General features: G+C 39.4%; 1 pseudogene; it reads left to right on the forward strand.

Annotated features, from left to right (window-relative positions):
* LOC117434535 (12S rRNA N4-methylcytidine methyltransferase-like) overlaps positions 1 to 23,436 on the forward strand; it is a 50,819-nt pseudogene extending 27,383 nt beyond the window's left edge.
* Positions 23,437 to 23,798: the final 362 nt, after the last annotated feature.

Raw genomic sequence — 23,798 nt, forward strand, 5'->3', positions numbered from 1 at the left:
CACCTGTAAGTATGGTAAACTTCCCGGTCGCTTCATTAGGAACTTCTGTATCCACCCTGTCTAAATCGCATGTTCCTGTCTGTATACACTGTGTTAATGGCTGTTGGGAACTGAAGTACAGTAGACAAGTCTTTGTGCCAGTCAATGCTGCAAGGGTAAAGCTTTGTTGACGGGGCCCATTAACTCAAGCAGAGAATGCAAGGTAAGTGAGCAAGCTTACCTGCAACTCCCAGCTCATGCAGCACGAGTTATGGACGGAGTAAAGAGTTAAACAGGAGAACTAGGCGCTTCGATGTGGTTGGATCTTGTGTTTAATAAGAGGAGAGAGAGAAGGAGATGTTAGGAGATGTTTCTGTTGCTTCTGCGTGGGCAGGGATCCTTTTGACGTTGATTCTGGGGAAGCCTCTATCAGGGGAATCGCGGCTCCAGGAGCTCAAAGTAAAAAGAGATACATTTCCATCAGTAACAATGTAAGCTGCCAATAAACCCTTTGACACCCACTTGAAGACAGAGGGGAGAAAAGCAACTGAAATCTAGCAATTAGCCAATACTATTGGAAGCCTGTTTCAAGGCACCATAGCCCACGCAATGCCTACACACACAGGAGGCTGATGAGTTTTTTCTTCTTTCTTTTATAATGCTCTGTGCTTCACAAGAAAGTACAGCCTAAAAACAAGGATTAATAAGGATATTAGTGCAAACTTCTTGCATAAATTCCCACTGTATTGCTGCGTTGAATAGAGAAGAGGAAGGAGATAAACAAAACCTCCTAATGAACTGCAGATAACTTTATTTATTTTTTTAATAAATGAGCTAAACAGTTATTGTTTTGCAAGGGAGAGGGGTAGCGGTCTACATATGAAAGGTCCTCTGGTGCACTGTTTTAACACTCCCACACCAGGGTAGCTAGGTCCGGGGTTATTGCTGCCTCTAACAAGTCATTCATTACCACTTTTTTCAATAAGCCTAAAGAAAAATGATTCTCAATATATCTGCTGAATCCTTGTAACACAGCGGTCCTCAATTTCTTTGTTAGCCAAAGGTGCAGTTGTGTATTTGCCAGAAGGTCAAAGGCATGATCATTTCTTCCTTTTGACATGCAACTAACTACTTCTTTCAAAATGGGAAATAAAAAGACAATAAAATACAGATTTATCTAACGACACACAAACAGAAATTGAGAGTCCATAGCAATAGACTGTAATGACTTCAGTTCCCCTACCTATACCGAACACAGTATTATGTTAGATGGTGTCACAGAACGCTATGATACCACTTTGATTGAAAAACTCAATCGATCCCAACACCAGAAGTCCAGATTTCCCCTTTCCCTTGCCCTTTACGCTCCTGTTTGTTTCAAGCTGCTTTGACCTTCTGAATGTAACCTGACCAATCTCAAATGAGCTCATTCCTCCTTCCCGATAGTAAGCTGTCCTTTCTGTTCTCCGCAGATTTGCATCGTAACGAAAGAGGCTATATTACATTTGCGAAGTGAAGTGACAAAGAGGGCAGCGCTCCATACAGAGCGGTCAGCGGTGGCAGCAGCAGGGGAGCCGTGCTGTATGCTAATGGTTTAATGTAAATGGGGCTGGCTGTGATAGCTTTCAATCTAATGCATTATTGCTGTCGCTGTCCCACATTTTAAGGAGCAAATTGCTGTGTAGATCCAGGTATCTCTCCAAGCTTGATTGGTTTTGTGACTGCCAGCTATAGCCATAAGCAAATTAGATTGAATTGTTGGGATGGAACTAATTAAGTGAACCCTTCCAGTCTGATTGCACACATTTCATGGTAATAAAGAATGACCTGCTAAACGGCTGAGAAGGGGGTCGCCCGGAATGGGAGGTCATTGCAGTTTTGACTCCTGGCTGCGGTTTTCTCTGTTCTACAGGTCTAGCATTACATTTATACTGTGAGAAGATAAGGGTTCAATAAATTTTAGTAGTCAGGAGGCATGCATATACCAACTACCCCAAGCGTACATCAAACAGGCAACCGTCAACGAAAACAACTACACCAAAACTACCACTGTACACTGAAGGGGAACCAAACTGTTTGTTCGACTAATGCGTGCCTAACGCATGAATACAAATCCAACAAAACGCACCACTAGAGCCAATTGAAAGTGATGAAATGCATGTTATTACCGTGGGGGTGTTTTATGTGTAATGAGGCTTACCTAAACATTAAGTAAGCAAGTTAATGTATGTAGTCTACAGTGCCAAGTCATAGGAACATGCAAGGATCAGTACACACACAGACTAATGCATTGGGGCGGTGTTCCTAACCTCATGTCTTTCAATGCTGCTTTTCAACTAAATGCATGCATAAAATGCCTGGAATGGATAGCTAAGGCTATTGCTGGTTTCGTTCGTAAAAACCTACAACAGCACCCAAGGTCCCCAGTATTTAATTACATTTTACCACATTTGTGAAGCAAAAAAGAATGACACTGGTCATTAATCATGAAAGGCAGAGTTGTGAGGTCACCAGATTTAGTGGAATGCTGTTGGTCTGTCAGTTTTCTGAGGAGTGAGCATGTATGGAGTCAAGTCTGGAAAACTACACTACTATGAATGCACATGTACTGTATGTGTGTAAAATGATGTAGTATACTTTGTAGACTTGTCCTTATTGTGTCAGGGCATTTACCCAAAAGTTTTAATTCAATCCTAATAGATACAGCTCCATTACATGAATATATCATTTTCCCCAAATGTTTCCATGCAGCAGAGTTTGTTCTAGCACTCTTTTGCATAGAACGACTTTCTTTGTTTCTTTCTTACACATTTAAAGGTTTTCTTTGCACGTTATTTGAAAGAAAGCAAAAAAGAAAACTATACTAGGGGTCACTGGTTTCCTTTTCTTCTTGGTTCATTTTGAATAAATGAATAATAATAATAATAATAATAATAATAATAATAATAATAATAATAATAATAATAATCATAATCATAATAATAATAATAATAATACTAGCAGGGAAGGTGCTTTCTTACAAGTCTAATTAGAAGTGGTCACGTCTGTGGCTGGATTTCTAAGCTTTTGGAAGCTGTCATCCGGACCTGTTACACACCTTTGACAAAAGGAGAAAAATAGCAAAGGTGTTCAACTGTTGCCTCTGATCATTTAAGCTGAAACTTGTTTCCTCTTGTGTCTTCTGTGAAAACAAAATTGATTGTTCTTTTCCAATAACCCTTTTGCACCTGGTTTCCAGTGAAAATAAATCAAGAAAGAAAGAAAGGAAGAAACAAATAAAAAAGAACAGTACAGAAAACCACAGCAGCAGCAGCAGCTTCTAAAAGAATCCGAGAACGCTTTGCCTCAGGTATTTCTGCCTGTACTTTTCACATTTGTCCTGTCAGATATTTCCGTCCATGCACCCCTGTTGGAAAGAGATCAATCTGTGGGTCGTCTTCAGTAGCTTTGATGCACTTGGGCGAGCTGGAAGGTCCGCACTCGGGAATATTTTAAGATTGAATGGCAGCCTGAACATAGATTCATCAAAACAGAATGCACCGTACCTTACATCTGGAATGAAGCAGACGATTTTCACAAAGTGACGGCTTTTTCTGACATCTCTTTGTCTTGTGATAAAGTTCCCAGCAGCAGTAGGAAGCTTGGTGGGGTGGGGAGTCTTTGCTCACTCACTCACTCACTCACTCACTCACTCACTCACTCACTCAGCCTGTCAGTCATTCAATTAATTTGAATTCTTCTTTTTTTTTTTTATTTGTTTTGAGGAATGTAACCCAAACTCTTGATTTGCTAAGTAGCACGTGTAAATTAACCGCTGTTAAATTTAACATAGATAGAGAGTTTGAAATGATGGTTATCAAATTCAATGATTTTGAAGTGCACACATGCAGTAATATGGTTCGAATCTCTAGAGCAGTTTTCAATGTGCAATCAAAATTAACACATTTGTAGTGTTAAAATTTCAGCTCTCTAAGAGCTGAATAGGCATTGAATGGGAATACATTTCTTTATGTGAAATTCAATGCTTTTTACATAAACAAAAAAAGGAATCACTAACAATATGAGACCAATATTTCATGAAAAATGTCTTTATTGGCACAATACTCAAACGTTAGAAGAAATATTTATGCTGGCGAGTTACATGTCATATGTATGTATGTATGTACGTACTTATGTATGTGTTTTTTACATTTTACACACCAGGCTATTTCCTTAAGCAAACAAGTCCCATTTTGTAGGCTGCATCATACTTTAGTGTGACAAGCCTGTCTCTTGTTTATTCAGACGATTATTATTATGGTAGTGTCATTATCTTCAGCGCTTGTTAACAGTCTATATTTATAGTGGCAGTGACACATATTGAGATTTTAAATAATGAGAATCTTTTTTATTCAGCCTATTACCAGCCTATTCCAGAAAACCTGTCATTTTTCTTTTGGTGGCAGTGGAACCAGGTGTGATCTGCTGTTGTGTAAAAAAATGAATAATAACAATCAAACAACATTTTGATTGTTTTCTGCTATAGAGGATTGCTTTGTACTTGACCTGAGTTATTAGAAAAACGTTGATTTGACTTCAAACTTTTGTTTGTGTGAAGTGTCATTTGTAATCAAGGTTCGAAGCTAACTTCAAAAGCCGGGATTCTACAGAAGTTACTTTCTGTTTTTATAACATAATGATGTATTTTATTGTAGGAATTTAGCATAATACAAATAATTTGAAAAGCAGGTGGGTTACTCAGGTACACATTGTACAGACAGCCAGCCAGGTGCTACAGCAAACCAGTTTAGCACTCAGGAGAATATTCCTGAAACAAAACCAGAGCGATGCTCCATATTTAATATACAGCTTCATAAAAACAAGGAGACGAGAAAGCAGGTACAAAGCCAGTGCTTTCATTAAACTCCTAATTGATAAAGTACTGCTTTAGGGCCTTAATAATCCCAATGTGGGTCAGGCTCATTGCAGGCCCTGTTGGGCTGTCTGACATCAAAGGTTTCCCAGCGTGTGAATACCCTGGATCCTGGCTAGCATACACTTATTCTTTTTGGTTGGAGTTAAACCGGAAAAAAAAAAAAGACTTTTGTGTGTGCGTATGGGACCCCTGTTTCTATTCCTCCTCAATAAGATTTTTTATTATAACTGGCATGAAGTCATAGGATAGGGGATCTCTAATGGTGTGTGTCTTTCATTGGGGAGTCAATGGAAATTAATGAGGTGTATTCTTTTTTTTTACCTGTGATGAGCAGTCTCTGTTCACAAAAGATTAGGAACATTTTTTACTGTCACTCTTGTAATATCTTAAGCTCAGAAACAACACAAGGACATCATTTTGCCCTTGTTTTGACAGAAAATCAGCCTCAAGCAATGCAGTGTAGGTGTACAGGCGCAAAGCGCAGCCCAAAAGTATTGACACATTACTATTTTTGCCAATGAAAAATGCTGTGATTCTCATTGATATTATTACCACTTAGAAATGCCACATTTCCTAATTAATTGATTTTGCATTGCAAATATAGGAGGGTGTCAGTACTGTTGGGCAGCACTGTATACATTCTGAGAAGTCAAAGTTATACTGGTGTCTTGACATGGAATGACACACACATTTCTCCCACACTACACCACTGCTCCACTCTCTGCACTGACTCCCTGTCTCTGCTCGCATCAAATTCAAAACTTGTACTATCGCTGTCTTGACCTTTCTGCTCCCTCCCATCTCCAGACTATAATTTCTCTCTACACTCCCTCTCACCCCTCCACTCCTCCACCTCCAGCAGACTAGCTGTACCCCACCACTTACTTTGTACTGTGATATTTGATAACAATTTTAAGTTGCCCTGGATAAGGGCGTCTGCAAATAAATAAATAAATAAATAAATAAATAAATAAATAATTTAATTTCTGCAGCTTTTTTATTTTTTTGATAGATAATGAAGCATAACTTATCTTCAAAAGAAGCCCATGTCATGATCCAGACAACAAGCATTCCGATTTGACCCAGACGGCATTGCTTGGCAGACTACCTCAAAAAGAAGACATGTAAACTAAGAAGCTTTATCTAAACTAATGTGGCACCAAATTATTGTGGTACTGTAACTGACATTGGGCTACTGTACTGTACCTTTCCCCCAGTACATAACCAGTGCAATGCCAAAGTGTTAGATCAGTATGTAATGGTCATCCCTAGGCAGGTTGGTAGCCCTCTTCCCTTCTATCCAGGTGTGTACCAGTGCCTCAGAGTCAGTGCTTTAGAAAGTACCATATTTTGGATGAGAGGTGAAAACCAAGTGCTGTCAATCTGGAAGCTTTTCAGGCATGCCAAAAATACTACAGATACATTCGCGAAAAAGAAAGAAATAAAGAAAAAGCAAGCGCAAGGGTTTTCTATTGCCATGCCGAGTTGGTTCCCTGAAGACTAACGTCAGCACAGTTCATTCAACTCGATAAACAGGAGTGAAAACCAACGCCGTGTGAGTGATTTGTATTTAATTCAGGAGGAGCGTGTCACTGACTTTACTTTTAAGCCGAAGTGAGCTGCTTAGTGGACTGGAATAAGGTTCTGACGTCAAAACGTCTACCGGAAAACCATTAGCAGTGCTGAACCCTTTGGCACTTCTGTTTTCAGAACCACTTTTAAAGTTTCATGAATGCTGTGGCCCATTAGGTTTCTTGTGTTACTGAATTAGTAATGTGCGTGTGTGTGTTTTTTTTTTCTCTCCCTTTGTTTTAATACAGGATGTGGCATTGAAGGATCCAAGCAGGCTACAGTGCTGTGCCTTAGGTTTCAGCTTCCTTTCTGCTTTGTTTTTTGATTTATAGCCCAGGGATTGGCGCATCACGACAGTGGGCTCTTCATTAACTCCTCAGGTTCTAAACCATGATCAAGAAGCAGCGACTCACTTCACATCATGCGTCTGTAATCGTGTAAAAGGTTGTGGTATGAGACATTTTAAAACAAAACCCCTATTTCCTTGCACTGCTGTTTAACAGGGATATCAGTTCTTATCATCTTGCAGTGTGTAGTCAGAATATTACTTTCAGCTTCTAAAGATGAGATCACCTGTCTCCTGTAGTTTTTGGAGGTGGTTTTGATTCATGAGGGAAGGCTCAAGAACTTCTTTGGAATTCTTGAGAGGCTATTTAGGTTAAAAACACTTATTGTAACCATTAGATTGATTAATCAGCTTTTGGTAATTATCACTGACCAAAAAAGACATACACGTTTATGATTTGAACACGCTGTTTCTTAAGCTGGCATGGTGTGACAATGGAGACTAAATCTTTGAGCACATTTGACACTGTACCTGTCCCAGCCAGTCTTGTTGACAACCCTTGTAGAAAAATTGGTTTTGTAATCAGTTTTTAGGGTTTCCTAATGGTTAGGTTCGAAATAGGTACCAAAGTTCACCACACCCTGATTTTGTCATAACCTGAAAACAACTATTTAATCAACAGGACAACACAGAGAGGCATCACAAACACACCCCAGCCCTGTCTTGTAAAAGCCTGCTGGTTGAAACCTTAATAGAATTTTCCACAAACAATTCGCTAACAAGAAACATATGGAGATGCTTTGACACATTCCTGCCAAATTCCTCTGGAATAAATCCATATAGCATTCCAGTTGGAATAAACTACCCAGCGAACCACATGGACCTTAATCACACTAAAAGGTACAAATAAACCTAAGCACCAACCTTCCAGACAAATTTGCTGGCGGTTGTTCTCCTACTAGACAGCTTACACCTGTAACAAGGTCAATTCATTGCTCCTAACCTTTAATACAATAGCTTTAGTCCACCTATAACTGTAGTAAAATGAGGCACAAGGGATGACATGGCCAGGAGTTCCAGTACCTGAATAAACACATCAGGTCTGAGTGGTGGTGTTGTCTCAGTGGCATGATTGAGTTGACTGGAGAGTGGAAAAACGGTATTGTTTTTGATCTGAGCACCCTCCACAATTTTGCTCAAAAAGAACAGAGAATGGAGAAAAAGGGGTCAAGTTAATTATGCTGACCCTCCATTATTATACACTAATCTAAGGTTCATCTTATTTTCGGTTGAAAAGGAGGGAGGTTTGGGGGGGTGAGTATTAAGTTTGAATTGCATGGAGAGAAGGCACCCAACTGCTACATTTTAAACGTAACACTCTGGTTTTCAAAGCTTGCTGGAAGTTGTGTCATTCGTGGGATTGTGTGAATTGGGATTTAAGGTTTGTCTGATGAAATTTCCTGCATTTTTCTGAAATAGAACCACCTACTCAGGGTGTGGGGGGGGGGGGGGGGGGATTGCTGTAGGCAGAACTGTTTAGGTTAAAAAAGATCTCTCTTTTTGCCACCATCCTTCATTCTGATGAGAAGCTTTTTCAGTTTTGCGCCTATTCGATCATATAAAACTATTTGGTCTTGCCTTTTCATTTTTAGATTTTTGTATTATTATTATTATTATTATTATTATTATTATTATTATTATTATTATTATTATTATTATTATTAATATTATTATTATTATTAATTATTTCTTAGCAGACGCCCTTATCCAGGGCGACTTACAATCGTACTAGGTGTTCCATAAAATTATACTAAAATATGATTCCTTGTTTTTTCCCTATTTTTTTTTTTTTTTCTTATATAGCTTAGTTTCCTTAACCAGCTTGTTGTAACAGCCCTCCCCCAAACTTTAAGCTCTGTTCTACATTAAATAAAAAGCTTCTTGTTTGTGAATCTCATTGTATAATGAGAATTTCTGGTTTTTTTCTGTGGTCGTGAGGAGTCTTTTCAGAACCATGCCAAATAATGATCGAAGTGCAGAAACAACCATAGAAACAATACAACAGGATATTAAACCGGTAAGAAAAAATGTAATATAATATAGATGATACAAAGTATTCCTTCTACTGTATTTATTTATATTGAGATTTAATTAGAAGATTACATATTATTATTATTAGGCTTCCAAGCTGGCTTGGGAAGCCTATTGTTATTGTAAAATATATATATATTTTTTTAATTTTATTTTATTATTTTATTATTATTATTATTATTGTCGTTTTTCCTCCTAAATCTTCAAGTTGCTCCTGTTCGCACACGGTGTATCCAGTCAACATGAAACTTGGTAAGTATCATCCCGTGTAGATTACAGTTCAGATGCAAAAAAAAATTGTGCTCCTGCGTCAACCAAGATGGCAGCCTGACGCATTTTTTGGAAAAACCTTTCAGAATCTTCTTTGGAACCGGTGAACTGCTTGATCTGAAACTTCGCATACATCATCAAATTAGCCAAAACACGCCCAAACATCAAACTGCTTCTGTTTGCAAACCATTTAACCAACTAACGCCTAACTTGGTGTCATCCTGGGGACAATGGAATTCAAATATGGCAAAATGGTGTTCTTTCGTAAAACAAGATGGCAGCCAGACCTACGTTTTGTTCTTAAATTTAAAGCCGCTTCAGTTGAACACGGTTTAGTTGATTAACTCCAAAGTTGACAAGCATCATCCCTGTGTCAATATAATTGACTTTTTCAAAAATTGTGTTTATGCATAAAGCAAGATGGCCGCCAGATGCATTTCTTTAAAAACCTTTCAAAATCTAGGAAACCATATGTGCTATATCCAAAAATCACCTTGCCTGTGACCTTTGTCCTCTCTAAGGTCAAATGTAAAACTAGCTTATAACTCCTTACAGTGCACATAGGGTTATGGTTACTATACAACACATTTAGGAAACCATATATGCTATATTCAAAAATTACATTGATTGTGGCCCTTAAGGGCAGCAGTGTGGAGTAGTGGTTAGGGCTCTGGACTCTTGACCAGAGGGTTGTGGGTTCAATCCCCCGTGGGGGACACTGCTGTTGTACCCTTGAGTAAGGTACTTTACCTAGATTGCTCCAGTAAAAAAAACCCAACTGTATAAATGGGTAATTGTATGTAAAAATAATGTGATATCTGTATAATGTGAAATAATGTATAATGTGATATCTTGTAACAATTGTAAGTCGCCCTGGATAAGGGCGTCTGCTAAGAAATAAATAATAATAATAATAAATGTAAAATTTAACTCCTTACAGTGTGAAGATAGGGTCATGTTTACTATGGTGTTTAAAGTTATAAAGTATCATGAGGTAATGAACTAATGCAGTATTTTGAAGTGAAACTGTTCCATAAAACTGATCTGTTGGTGACACTTGCGCTGCAATGCTAGAGCTGGTACTGAGCTTGGAAGCCGTAAAACTTCCTGGCAGTCTAGTTGTTATTATTATTATTATTATTATTATTATTATTATTTATTAATTTATTTCTTAACAGATGCCCTTATCCCGTGCGACTTACAGTTATTACAAAGTATCATATTACATTAGCAGTTAGAGAATACGATAAAATCAGCAGTAAGAGCAAATTCAAATGAGAGAAAATAAAAAATACAGTAAATAATTAAGTTTGAGAGTGATTACGACTAAGAGCAGTTCAACCTAAAAATAATTGGTTATAAGAGCAAATTCTATTAAGATCAAGTAGTCAGTACAATAAATGGATAAGAACGATTTCAAATAAGAGCAATTACAAAAAACGTGAATACAGATACCAAACAAGTCTCAAAAAGTTATTACAGTGAGTAGCAACAGCGCCTTTTCAGTGTAGTCAAAGTCCTGCTCAAGTAACATGATATTTCTATAAAAATAAAAGAAGTGTGCCTAGGTTTTGAAGCCCATGCTGCCTGCCGTCCATATGCTACTCAACCGAATTACAGGGTAACCAACAAAAATAAATAAATAAAGGAAATAAACAAAAATGAAAGGGTCAGTGCCCCTAGGCAGTTGCTTTTTATAAAACGTTCACACATTGTTCTGTTAAAGGGCTAATGGTGCGTTTGAATGAGAGCTGCTCAGGCAGAGAGATGGTGCCCCTTCAGTTTACAACATGGACCATCATTCCAGTCTGTGATCTCTGCTTTTCAACGTACTGCTGGCCCCTCACTGTATACATTACATTTCAGACTGTTTCATATTTCAGCGTTTTTTTGACAGCGCCGTCGACAGCACTGCAGCAGACAAACAAACGGCTGGTTAAACTTATTGGATTCAATTAGCGCTGGCCATTTTCCTCCTTTTTAAAAAAACTGACAAACAGCCACGATTTCCCTTATTTCCCTTTCACGAGTACCGGATTACTTCCTTAAACACTGTCAATGTTCTTAGTAAATGAGAGAGAAAAGTCCATGTCTGTATATACTAAGCGAAAGTTAGAACTTAAAGCTGTTATTGCAGCGAAAGGTGGCTCTACCAAATATTAATGTGTGGGGGTTGAATACTTATGCAAGCAAGATATTTCAGTTTTTTATTGTTCTTAAAAATATTTCCCAACATAAAACCAATGTCACCTTACCATAATTGATTTTGAGTTTCAGTGTTTTAAAATAAAATATCAAACAGAACGAAATTTCAATGTACCATTTGTAATTCAGTAATATGAGAGAATTGGTCAGGGGTCTGAATACTTTTCAGTATCCAGAATGTATCTCATGAGTTAAGTACCATACTTGACTACTCTGCTTTTGTGCATAGCTGCGCACTAGCGTAAAGAAACGGGTCAGCAGGGTTTTGAATGTCGTGCATTCTGTCTAGCTTGACAGTCCCAAACAGCAAGTGGATGTGTGGCTGACTCTAAATGAAGTTAAACAGGATTTGTTCACGTCAACCTTGTTGACTGGAGCCAGTGTAGGAATACAAACAAGTTAAATATATCTGCTGGATGTCCTTTAAAAAAGTTTCCCACACTAAATGCAATGAAGCACAGTGAAAGCATGGTAAAGCACTATGAAGAATAGCAAGGCATGGTAAGTCATATTAATAAACATGGCAAAGCGGATGTTGTTGAAAAATCACAGACATAGAATGTTTTTCTTTCTGTTGCACTGAATTTTTTCTCATACACGATGCCAAACAGTTTCCCTGTTTCTTGTTAATAATGAAACAAGTTGTGAGCAGTGCAGTGAATTGCAGTCAGAGCTTTGGAAGCTGTGTCATTTATACACTTGGTCAGTGCCATTACACAGCCTTGTTTCTAAGCATTCTGGGGGCTTGTTTTTTGGTGAGGATGTGTCCCTACTGTATGTCACTGTGTTTCCCTTCACAACCTCATACCTCCTGCAGTGCAAAATGCTTTCTGAATGCAATTTTACTCATCTACAGCATCTACAATGAAAATTGTAGCAGCTCTTTTAAAACTATATTTTGCAGCAAACATGTCTGCTTCTCAATGCAGTTTGACAATCCTGAGATGGGCTTCTCCCTCAGCAAGGACAGCCCTCTGGACATGAGAATTGACAGCAACAGGTGAGCAGTGACTCTCAGCAGAGAACCGACAGGGCATGAGCAGGCTCTGCACCTCTTCATCTGCTCAGAAACGCATGCATTATTATTATTATTTGTTTATTTAGCAGACTCCTTTATCCAAGACTAGGGTGTGTGAACTGTGCATCAGCTACAGAGTCACTTACAACAACGTCTCACCCGAAAGTCAAAGCACAAGGATGTTAAGTTACTTGCTCAGGGTCGCACAATGAGTCAGTGAGTGAGCTGGTTTCTTTATCCACTGGTCCACACAGCCTCCTGAAACCATGGGCCATCGGTGCATGCCTTAGTGCCCGTTTCCTTGCATGAATCCATCATCAGGTCAAATCTGGGGTTGTGATTTATAGTGCCTCCAACTTTATTGAACTTTAGAGAAAATAAACAGTTACTCCCTACATTGAGCTGCATGTGATCAAGGTATCTACTGCGGAGCTCGTTCCTACTGACGCCCTGTGGTTTCAGATAATAAATCAATTAGCTGCCCGAATGTACTGTTATTAGTTCATTTAATACTTCATTAACTTTGAATGATGTTTCATATTGTTTTTCCCCCCCATTAGTCCAACATAAAAAAAGAAAAGAAAGTACTAGCAACCATTCAATGTATCTTTATAAACATTTGCTATGACCTCATTTGGCTGTATTACAGCTTCTGCATGACTTGTCATAGCATGTACAAGCATTTTGCACAGGTGTGCAAAGTATCTTTTACCACTCCTCTAACAGTTTCAACGGCTCAGTACCTGAAGACCTCTCTTCTATTTACAAATCTCAACTTGATCGCTGTATATTTCCAAAGACGTAATTTTGAAATTGCAGTAGTACGACAGTAAGAAAAAAAGATGTATGTCTTTTAGGTGTAACAGATGCATAGGCAGGAGTCTGTACAGCAGTTTCACTTACATAAGTAGTGTTGTGTAGAATTGGGGTAGGATGCCCTAGTCTTTTCGTTGGAAAAAAGAGAGTATTTCAGTTTTTTTAAATGTCTAGAAAAGGTTCTGAAGACAGTGTGGTAATCCCAGACAGATTTAAAGATGTTGTAATCCAGAGCAGAAACAGAGCTTGACCTTGAAGGCAGACCTGGTGCAAGACCTGAGCTGGACACAGGCAGCTTTGAATTGTCCAAACCATAAACAAATCAAGTGTCTGTGACCCCAGGCTGCTTCCCTTCTGAAGAGCTACATATGAAGCACAGGAAGATGTGAAGCCCAGCTGCAGAGACTCAAAGATGAGGCTTATAATGCAAAGCTAAGCTCACACCTGAAAGATATTTTTTTATTACTATACTGTACTGTAAATTGAAAACACTGCAGCGCCTACAGGAGTGTCAGATTTGGAATTCTGCAAAATTCGTATTATGAATTTGAAACTTTCTCTCTTCTTTGTGTGCACCGTGTCGGGTCTGTTATTCCTTTGTGGAAGTGCACAGCGGTTCCCAGTGCAAACCGACTGGCTTGAGACAACTAGGGGATGCAGGCATTGTCTTTATGTGCACTGTATTTAGAACCTGTTTGCAGAGTGGCCAGCAAGGACATGCTTTGGAGGAGGCTGTAGGAGAGGGCTGTCAAGACACCATGCTAATCTTACTCATACCCTCTGGGATTACACTGTCAATCAGTGGCAGCTGTGGCTCCACACCATCATACCCACTAGTAATACAGCATACTTATTTTGCAGCATTGCCCATATTCATCTTTCTTTCTTTCTTTCTTATTTATTTATCTAGGTTTTAAACGCGACTCATACAAGGTGCTTAAAAAGGATACCACCCGTAATAGAAGTCTTTTATTCACCCACAGAACACAGCTCTGTTTTTTTTTTTACTTCTTTTAAACCCCCTGTTTCTTTATTATTATTATTTTGTTTTTCTGCAGAAACCTGAAATGGATTCACCTCCAGACATAAACATTTCTCAAGGAGAAGACAAAAGTGTTTTCTACAGTATATATTCATTGCTGCTGGATCTCCTCCTCCTTCTTCTTCTCCTTCTTCTTTTCTATTTTAAGACCTCAAGCACACGAACTCCCAGAGCACCGGGTTTAGGTCTGTGTGTCTGGGCGCTGCGGAGCTTCACCCCTTGTCAATGGAAACTGACGTCAGTGATCTAATTGGGCCCTTCTCTGTGCGTAGGTACCTTGCCATGCCCAGCGCTGCTGACGCGGTGATCAACAAGCGCTTGCGTCCATCCTGAGAACATAGAGGGAGGAGGGACACACCAGGAAAATAGCTTCAGTGATTGTTCAGGCACGCAGCATCTACCCCATCACCAGAACACAGCAGCTCGCCAGCATAGTCGCAGGTACCCTCATTAATTCTGTACGGTGTCTCAGAGAGAGAAAAAAAATATATTAATCCTGTCTGTCCCACTGGGATCTATTTGTACTAGAAACCAAGCCGCATCTAATCCTGCCTATCATCCTCTGATGTCAGCCTTGTGTTTTCTTAGGTCTGCCTACTGATGAGGTTATTATCAATTTTTTTTTCTTTAGTTCTTAACAGGTAGGAGTGGCACTGTCCGAGAACCCATCTCTTATAAGGCTATTCTAGGAATAGTCTCACCCAATTGGCTCAATTGGAACACTGAAAGATCATACCACCCTGTATGTAGGTAAAAGACCTTCACAGAGTCTGTAATAGCCCAGGGCAATTAAGGACTCTTATGGGCTACTGGGGATTTGGAAAAAACTCAGAAGAGCACCATCCCTCCTGTTTGTTCAACACAAAGTTGCCTTCGTGCTTCATTTAAATGTAGTTGTGTGAGTTTCGTGAATGATCATCATGGTCGAAACAAACATAAAAAACAGCACAGTTCATTTTTGTTCCACTGCTTACAGAATATTAACTGAATATCGAATAGTGCTCTTGGTTGTGTTTTACAAGACAAGATTGTTAACATTCATTTGAACTTTAAGAATCTTTCCACTGCTATGGGTCATGTACACATTCCACAGTGATCTGCAGCGAGGGGAATCATCATACAGCTTTCTGTAGATCTAGCTAGCTAGCTAGCTACTGAAATATATCAATATGCTGTGTCTGTCTGTTTATTAATCCATATTTTTTAAACATCTATCTATCCATCTATCCATCCAGCCATCCATTTATCCATCTATCTACTCATAAGAAAGAGATTTTGTATTTACTTAAAAACATTCAAATTTACTTCACTAAACAGCTTGCTAAAATGTACACTTTACCAAAGCTTAGTACTTTATCAGAAATCTCTCTCTCTCTCTCTCTCTCTCTCTCTCTCTCTCTCTCTCTCTCTCTCTCTCTCTCTCTCTCTCTCTTCACCAAGCCAGACTGTTATTTAATGATCTTTCCGAAAGTTATTAATATCTGTCCGATCATCAAACATACACTTCCTCCAGTGGTGGTAATTAGACCAGTTTGTCATTGTTTATGCACCTCAAGTAACTGTATAGATGTTACATATTTAATTAGGTGCATGCCTGTAACACAAGGTGACGTTGCTGCCATTTATTGAGGAAGGGGCATTAAATCTGCAGTTCTGGAAGAAAGGCTGTGGTCAAATGTGCAGCGAAGTTTGGCTGGGGCACACACGGAATGAGTCATACCCCTTAATTGCTGTTGCCTGCAACCATGAGCTTTCTTTCCTGTCATTTTCAAACCCCTTGAGTTTGGGATGCCTCACACTACACAAATTCAAGCTTGCCGTTCCAGAGAGGTCGAAATGGTACACATCAATACGGCACTGCGTGTGTCATTAGAAGTTTGTGGTATGACATTTCAGCTTCGTAGGAGCTTTTGAGGTATGAGCTGGAAAAGGCTAATCCCCTCTGGGGTGTGTGTGCGGGTGTTGCAATCAGCAGCTTTTAGTGTTTCATGTACATACAGAACTGTAAAAATCATTGCCGTTTAGGTAAGTGAGCAGACACTTGAAAAATACCTTGAAGTGAACCCTAAACTAATTTGTAAATCCTAAATTGAAGCTCAACAGACATCTCTTATGTTTCTCTTAAGTAGCATCAGATATCATTGTCATTTCTTTCTTTACATCTCCCTTACTATTGCATGGTGTTTGCACTCATGCTGAGTGGTTGCTTCAATATTGAGTTGTTGTCATTTGTCTTTATATCTGCCTTTACCCGGCTTTGAGCTGCTTTGAGCTTGTCTAGAGAATCCTAACTGCCGGCACTGAACAGTCTTCCTCTCCTCATTTTATTCAGCTCATATGACAATGTGACCTTTCACCCTGGCGGTCCAATCTACTCTATATTTATATAGACAGGAATTGGGGGGGGGGGGGGGGGCTATTAGAGTTGAAACGTCATAGTGTCACATGATTTAAATGGAACGGGTAAGGCTGTTCACAGTTGGCACTTCTCAAGTTCAAAACCCAGTAAAGACTTTCTTGAGAAATCTGATGACACGTTATCGGATGTACAGAACAGAATGATTGCTAACACCATAGAAAGTAAAGGCAGTGTAGAAAACAGCAACAGGGTGTCCCAAGCATCATATACTGTATAATACTGATTTCAATGTTTTCTGTTAATTCGACTGACAGCACCCACGCATCAAAAGGATCTGAATTTGTTCCTCTTTGCTAAAAGACCTGCAAGAAAGAGAGAGGCAATCAATATTAAAATTCTGCCTATGATGGCTGATGTAAGGGACAGTGTGCATAGCCATGTTATCATTTTTAAAGAAGAGCAGTACTCACCTGCAGTAGATTGAACAATGTAAATGTATTTATACAAGAGCACTAAGCACAGGGTGCTTCTGTACACAGGTGGCAAAATAGCATCTGTGCATTGTAAAGGCTGCAGTTCATTTTTCTAATTAGACTTGCTGTTTTTTTTTTAAATGTCATAATAGGGATAATTAGCAATCAGTGCTATAATACGGCTCAAAGGGTCACAACAAGTATGTAAGGCCAGTACTGGAAGTCAAAGCTGAAAACTAATAACACTTATTCTCACAAAAGAAAGTCTGTCCAATGTAACATGCTAACACACCTGAAACATTTTCTCTGGCAAATGGAGCTATCTTTAAATTAGGTTTAGAGAAGTAACATAAACATGTTGAAAAGTGTGTTAAACTTGGACATTTTCAAATGTTGTTTTTTTTTTTTTGTGGTGTGATACATCCATTCCTAGAAGGAATAATTGTTTTCCTGTACATGGTATATTTAACCCAAACTTTGGTTGTTCAATTAAAGTCTGATCATGTGCTACTTTGGACAGACATTTGGCCTCTCTTCTGGTACCCCTAGAGCAGGAAATTACCTGTTATTGTAAATACTGGGAGAAAGATTGTGCTTAAACTTCCTTTCTCAACACAGCCCCCCAACCCCAAACCCAACACCAACCCCTACCCCCCACTGCACTCTGCAGTATTCCTTATTTATGTGTTAATTTCTATTCTGACCATATTCTGTGTAAATTGAGACTCCCACATTTTCATTAACAGGTAATGAGACAGAATCTATTTTCAGTGAAATTGCGCAGAGAAATTCATGACATGTTATTTTGGGTTATGTGCTGTATCAGTTCAAAAAGGGAAAAACAAATAAGTATACTCAATATTACAGGTGTCTTAAATGCAGATTGGATGCAAAACAATATCCAGCTGTGCTTCCGGCTACTCACCAAGGCAACAACAACAATGCATCTTACAATGCAGCTGCAACAGTAAGCAAGCAGCAAGCTTTACTTGCCATTGTGCATGCTCGTCATTCATAACCTTTTGGAAGAGATTACCACGGCATATCATTGTAAAGTATGATAAAGATTGATAAAACTTGATGCCAACCCATAAAACAGACAAGACACTTACTGCTGAGATCAACCACAGTAACAGTAAACTTTTAAAAAAGAAAAGAACCCATGGCGACTGGACTCCACAAATAAAACACATTGAACGAATGTATTAACCTCTGTAAACAGGCAAACGTAATTCAAGGTGTTCTTTATGTTCTTTAAGCATTTATAAGCATTTAAAACGTCCTACAGATCCAATTACATTAAATTAAATACAATATAGCATTGTGTGTGCCCTGTTCACTGAAATACCTGAATGCTAACACAGCGCACCACCTAATGCACTCTGCTGCTGCAACAGTCGAACACCTAACAGGAGCTGCTAATGTTTCTGCTAGCGGGAATGTTTTTGGGCTGATGCACTTTGGCGGCTGCTGGCTGACTCACTCAACACGGGAGGGACAGGGGGAGCCACACACAACCAGGGTGTTGCTTAGAAAAGGACTTTTACTAACTGGAACAAGCAGTGTGGGGTCCACAAGCGTCAGGGGGTGAAATGATAGAATCTGCAGAATCACATCTGCGCTTGGCTGACAGCAAAGAACTGCTCAGACTTTGGGGTATTAAATCAGTGTTGACCAAGGGAGTCAGTTGTTACCTACCTCGCCCAATCCATTGGGATTAATTTCCTTTTTATTTTCCATTCCCACGCATATGTCTACACCAGTACATCATACAACATTTAAATACACAGTCCTGCTGTAACATCATCTTTTCTAGTAAACCCCAGCTATGTCTCAAATTGTCCTGTATAAAAGATGCACACTTTGTGGTAAACTTGTATTTGGCTCACATGTTTTAAAGGTCTCCAGGATCCATGTGTTGAAGTGCAATGCAGGAAGGTGGTGGAAGTGCAGCACTGAAACACCTGTTTACCATAAAGACTTTTTTTTACAGGACAATGTGAGTCCCACAAAACAATGGTAGTAGAAAATGGGTAAGATTTACTGGAATTCTTCTATTAGCTCTATGTACTTTTACCAGAACACACCACATAATGTATGCTTGCGGCACTAAAGTGAAACACATATCAAGAGCCACTAATGGTTCTGCTAACAAGGTTATTTTTGGGGCTGGTGCACTTTGGGGGATGCTGGCTGATACGGGAGGGCTTGATAGTGATGTATAGAAGAGCCAATGACCCACAGCCCTGTCCAGCAATAACAAACCAGACAGGCCAACAGGGAAATAAGATCAGTCAGGAATTGAGCGTTAATGGACAAAATTCTCTAAACCGTCATTGTGTTGGGAAATATGTTGAAAAAATCTCCAGGAATTATCATAAACAAAAAACTGAATCATTTAAAAGACAGCCTTACTGTAATTTCATTTTCTTCGATTTCAAAGCATTAGCGTCATTAACTGCTTCCACCACTTTCATGTGGTTAATGTTCATGGCTGCATTTACCGTTTCCTCCAACTGCCACTCTGGGTGAAATGCATGCTGACATCTTTTCTTTGGGAAAAGGACAGGGCTAATCGAAAACATTTTCACTAATCCCGAGTGCCTTTTTATATAGGAATTTATATTCCGAAACTATGTTTCCGCGTCCGTTGATTTAAATGCCAATGAAAGAAAAAAAAAAAAAAAAAATCCCCTTTAACTTTAAAGGGAAATGCCTCCATTTAACCTGCCTTGGAGGATATTAAGAGCAATCAGCATTCTGTTAATGTCGTTTATACGAGGAGAAAGCTTTACCCCAGTGACTTGTAAGCATTATAATGGAAGTTGAGTACAATTTGAAGGTATTTAAAGTAATGTCTCCCATATGGAAGGAAACTATAAAACACAGAAGACCATACATGTGCTGGTGGTGAAATATTTGTAGTCCTCATAAAGTAATATATTAACCCTTTCCAGTTTATGCCAGACCTCGTGCAAAAGCACAGTTAGAACTGTGAGGATGGTTTACAGCCAGCGTACACCTCTTCAACTGGCTCTTTCTCTTTGGTGCTGTGCTGGTCTATGTCGTACAGATCGTATGTGCTGTATAATGTCAAGTCTATGTTTCTGCGTTCCCCTAATACTAAGCCTTATTTTAGGAGCTTAGCGTTCAGATTGATTAGCGTACCATATGTAGAAACATATGACCTATTTATTTACATAATTGAACACTTTTCATTGCCATACATGACCTGGCAAAATCCTGTAATTAGGAATAAGACGTTGATGGATCTTTTCTGTATTAATACATTTAAATAACACTAACGAGTTAGCTATTGTTTCTACATGATAATTCCATATTACCTAAAAAATCCATTGCCTTTTTTTACTAGGTATCTGTCAGTAAACCATCATCTTCCTTTCTGTTTAAAATACTCATACAGTGGTTCCAACCTACTATATCAAACTGAAAGGTACAGTGTTTTACTTCTTTTGTGAGCTGCAACAGTTTCTAAGAGAAATCACCCTTTAATTTGAGATCAGGGTGTCAAATAACTGGCCCTGAGGACTGTATTGTTAAAAATAACGACCACTTAAAGAGCAGATTGGACGTAGCAGGGGACCACTTTAAAATAAAAGGCTATTGTTTTACATTGAGGAACCTGGCTCAAACAGTAAACAAGGGTATTGATTTTGTCTGTCTGGTGTCACTATGGGTTTCTCAAGGGTTATGCCGTAGATTAGAAGACAGGTCCTCACTGAATAAATAATGAAATTAAAAAAATCTCGGTTATATAGTTTGGTATTGTTACCACAGGGTTTTAAAGCCCACACATTCTTTTAGAATGAATACCGCTGTCAAAACTTCTCGTTGTCAAGATTCTGGCTGGGAATTGTTGTTGACTGCAGTGTATGGACACACATAGTGGCTACTGAAATTAGTCAAGGGAGACCATTAGCATCATCAAAAAAAAACGAATGAAAAGTTAATTCTGTACATCTATTCAAGAAGAAGGGCCTGTTGCTTATTGATTCAGTGATTCATACAGGCTCACATAACCGGTATTATGCAGAAGCACAGTTTACATTTCTATGAAAGAAGCAAAAGAGTGATCTCCAAGGGGGTGCTTTGTGACTGTTCAAACAGAAAGGGTATGGGACTCACGAGCCTAGCAGCACCTGTTTCAGCTGCACTGTGGGTGTTGCTAATGGAAGATCCACAGTATCTTCGCTTGTATTCGTTGGAAGGGAATTTCATGGCCCCCTGAGTGGTGTTCAGTTTTCAGTGAGTGCAATTCCCTTATCTTTAGTGTCAGAAAGCATAGCATGCTGGAGGTCACAACTCTTTTGTCTGAGTTGTCATTAGCTGAAAGATATGCTGAAATATACTTTTTTATTTCCTTTTAGCAAAGAACACTGTTCAGCCATGTACTTGTCATCCATTATGTATAACGCAGATATAGTCTTCACAGAATCATTCTACTTTACAAACCTGGTATCAAATGCATTCTTAGGTAAATTCCAGTACCGGCGAGCAAGCAGAAATCTAATCATGGGTCTCTGGCCTCACTGATTCAGGGAGAGGGGTCTGCAAGGTGTCTAGATACATGACAGTCCCTCAGGGATTACCTCCCCCAATTCATTTTGTTGCTGTTTTCCAGAATGATCCGCAGTCATGAAAGTTTCTTGAGTAACTCTTTAAACATGAGTAGTTTCTGCAGTCTTAGATTAGAAAAACCTGTCACCCAGTGCCTTATTCAGCCCTGGATCAAAGAGTCTCCCCACCTTGGCTGAAATGGGAGCTTTAACTGTATATTATAGATAGATAGATATGATACAATACATGGCAAGGATGTCATTTGTTTAAGAAGTCATGTAACAAATATTTTAGGAAAATAAACTTATTTGGGAGCCACAAATACTAATCATTTATAGTGAAACAAATCTTAATTCTGAAAAGGTAACTGGAATCAAGTGAGCCCGGAGGCTCCTCAGTCTCTACCACCTATCCACTAGCCTGGGAATGTGCTGGTGCTAAAAAGTGTCCTGAACTGTAGTCATGATGACTTGTGTGTGAATCACCCTGTCGATCTTTAGAGCTTTTACAGAAAATAAAAAATACAAAACAAAAATATTTGGGAATAAACTTTTCACTCTTATGACCTATGACTAGTTGTCTTCTTCAAAACAGAATCAGGACAAGTCATGTTCCTGCTAAATAATGTGTTGTACTGCAGTGCTTTATTCCACTCAGCCTTCTGGCATAGCACACAGAAGGAACTCTTTGTGGAAAAGATCTGATTGTCTTGTGCTGCAATTGTGGGGGAGTGAACCCAATCATCTTGCAGTGCGTGTAATTGATAGTCATAAGAAAGGCTGTCTTTTTGTGACTGTCTTCTGCACAGAGTCCTATTGATGGCAAGTGGGCTGAGGCTAGGGTCACAGACGATTTACTCATATCTGGCGGGAGAACAGTATGGAGATGCAATATTTCCTATTGTTAAAAGAAAGGGAGTTTTAAAACACTCAAAGTGAATGATCAGATAAACCAAGAGCAGCGAAAAGTAGATTTCTTTCTCTCTCTATATTTTTTCACAGATGAGTCATTTAAAATAATTGATTTCATGATTTGCCACACATTCCCTCTCTTTATCGAAACATCACCATGTCAAATGTGAACTATTTTTCAATTGTCTACAATAAACACAGATCCTTTTCAAGTTAGCGACGTTCTGTTTCCAGTTATACACAGCACATCACATGTAAACCTGTTTATAATGGTCAAACCAGGTTTTACTGACAACAATGAGTTTGTTCTCTGTGTTCACTAAGTCAGCTCTACACATTGACTTGAAACACTATCACACTGCTGGTGATCGGACATCCAGGTGTATAAGCTGTGCATACTCGATATTTCTTGTTAATTAAATAACGTTCCTTGTGTTCTTTGCCTACTCAGCAGCCTTCCCTGCTGTTGCCCTCTACACCCGCAGAGATCTGCTGCTCCGCCCAGCCCACGAGGCCACCAAGACCATCCAGGCGCTGCAGATCTTTCTGAATGATGAGCTGAATGAGCTGTACGCCAGGCTGCGGTGCGCTGAGGGATACCTGAAGCCTGGGGCCTCCTGGTGGCAGTCATCTTCCATTCGCTGGAGGACCGCGTCGTCAAGTGCTTCCGACGTGGCTGCGCCGCACAATCTTAACGTCCACCAGAAGGTCCGACAGAGCCGACGGGGTGGGGTGGAACAGCATGGGGGTGAAGCGGAGGAGGTGGAGGCAGAGCAGGGTGATGATGAGGAGCAGTCTCGTGGTCCCCGCTTTGCAAACTGGCACCACGTGCAGAAGAAAGTGCTGACTCCAGACCCACAGGAGGTGCTGGAAAATCCACATGAGAGATCTGCCAAACTCAGAGCAGCTCAGAAACAGTGAAAGAGTTCACAATAGTAATCAGTCCCATTAGTTATCAGGGGACCGGGTTCGCTGAGCACACTACATGGTGGTAACTCAGTGTGGTTTAGGGGTTGAGAGATTGTGGAGCAAGTTGACTCTGTCAGGCCTTGTCAAAAGTGATCTATTGCAACTGGGTTGCCATGAGTGAAAAATAAAATCAAAGTAAAGGACCAGATGTTCAATGTTCTCTGCAAGTGCATAGGGTAAAACGAAAAGTATTTTGGTATTGTAGTACCGATTGTCTCTCTCCCTTTAAATACATATACAGATAAAGGGACACTAAATGATGGATTCGACTGGGATATGGAAATACACAGCACTAGTCAAGGAAGACTTTGTGT

Source organism: Acipenser ruthenus, chromosome 28 (genome assembly GCF_902713425.1).
Source record: "Acipenser ruthenus chromosome 28, fAciRut3.2 maternal haplotype, whole genome shotgun sequence".
NCBI lineage: Eukaryota > Metazoa > Chordata > Actinopteri > Acipenseriformes > Acipenseridae > Acipenser > Acipenser ruthenus.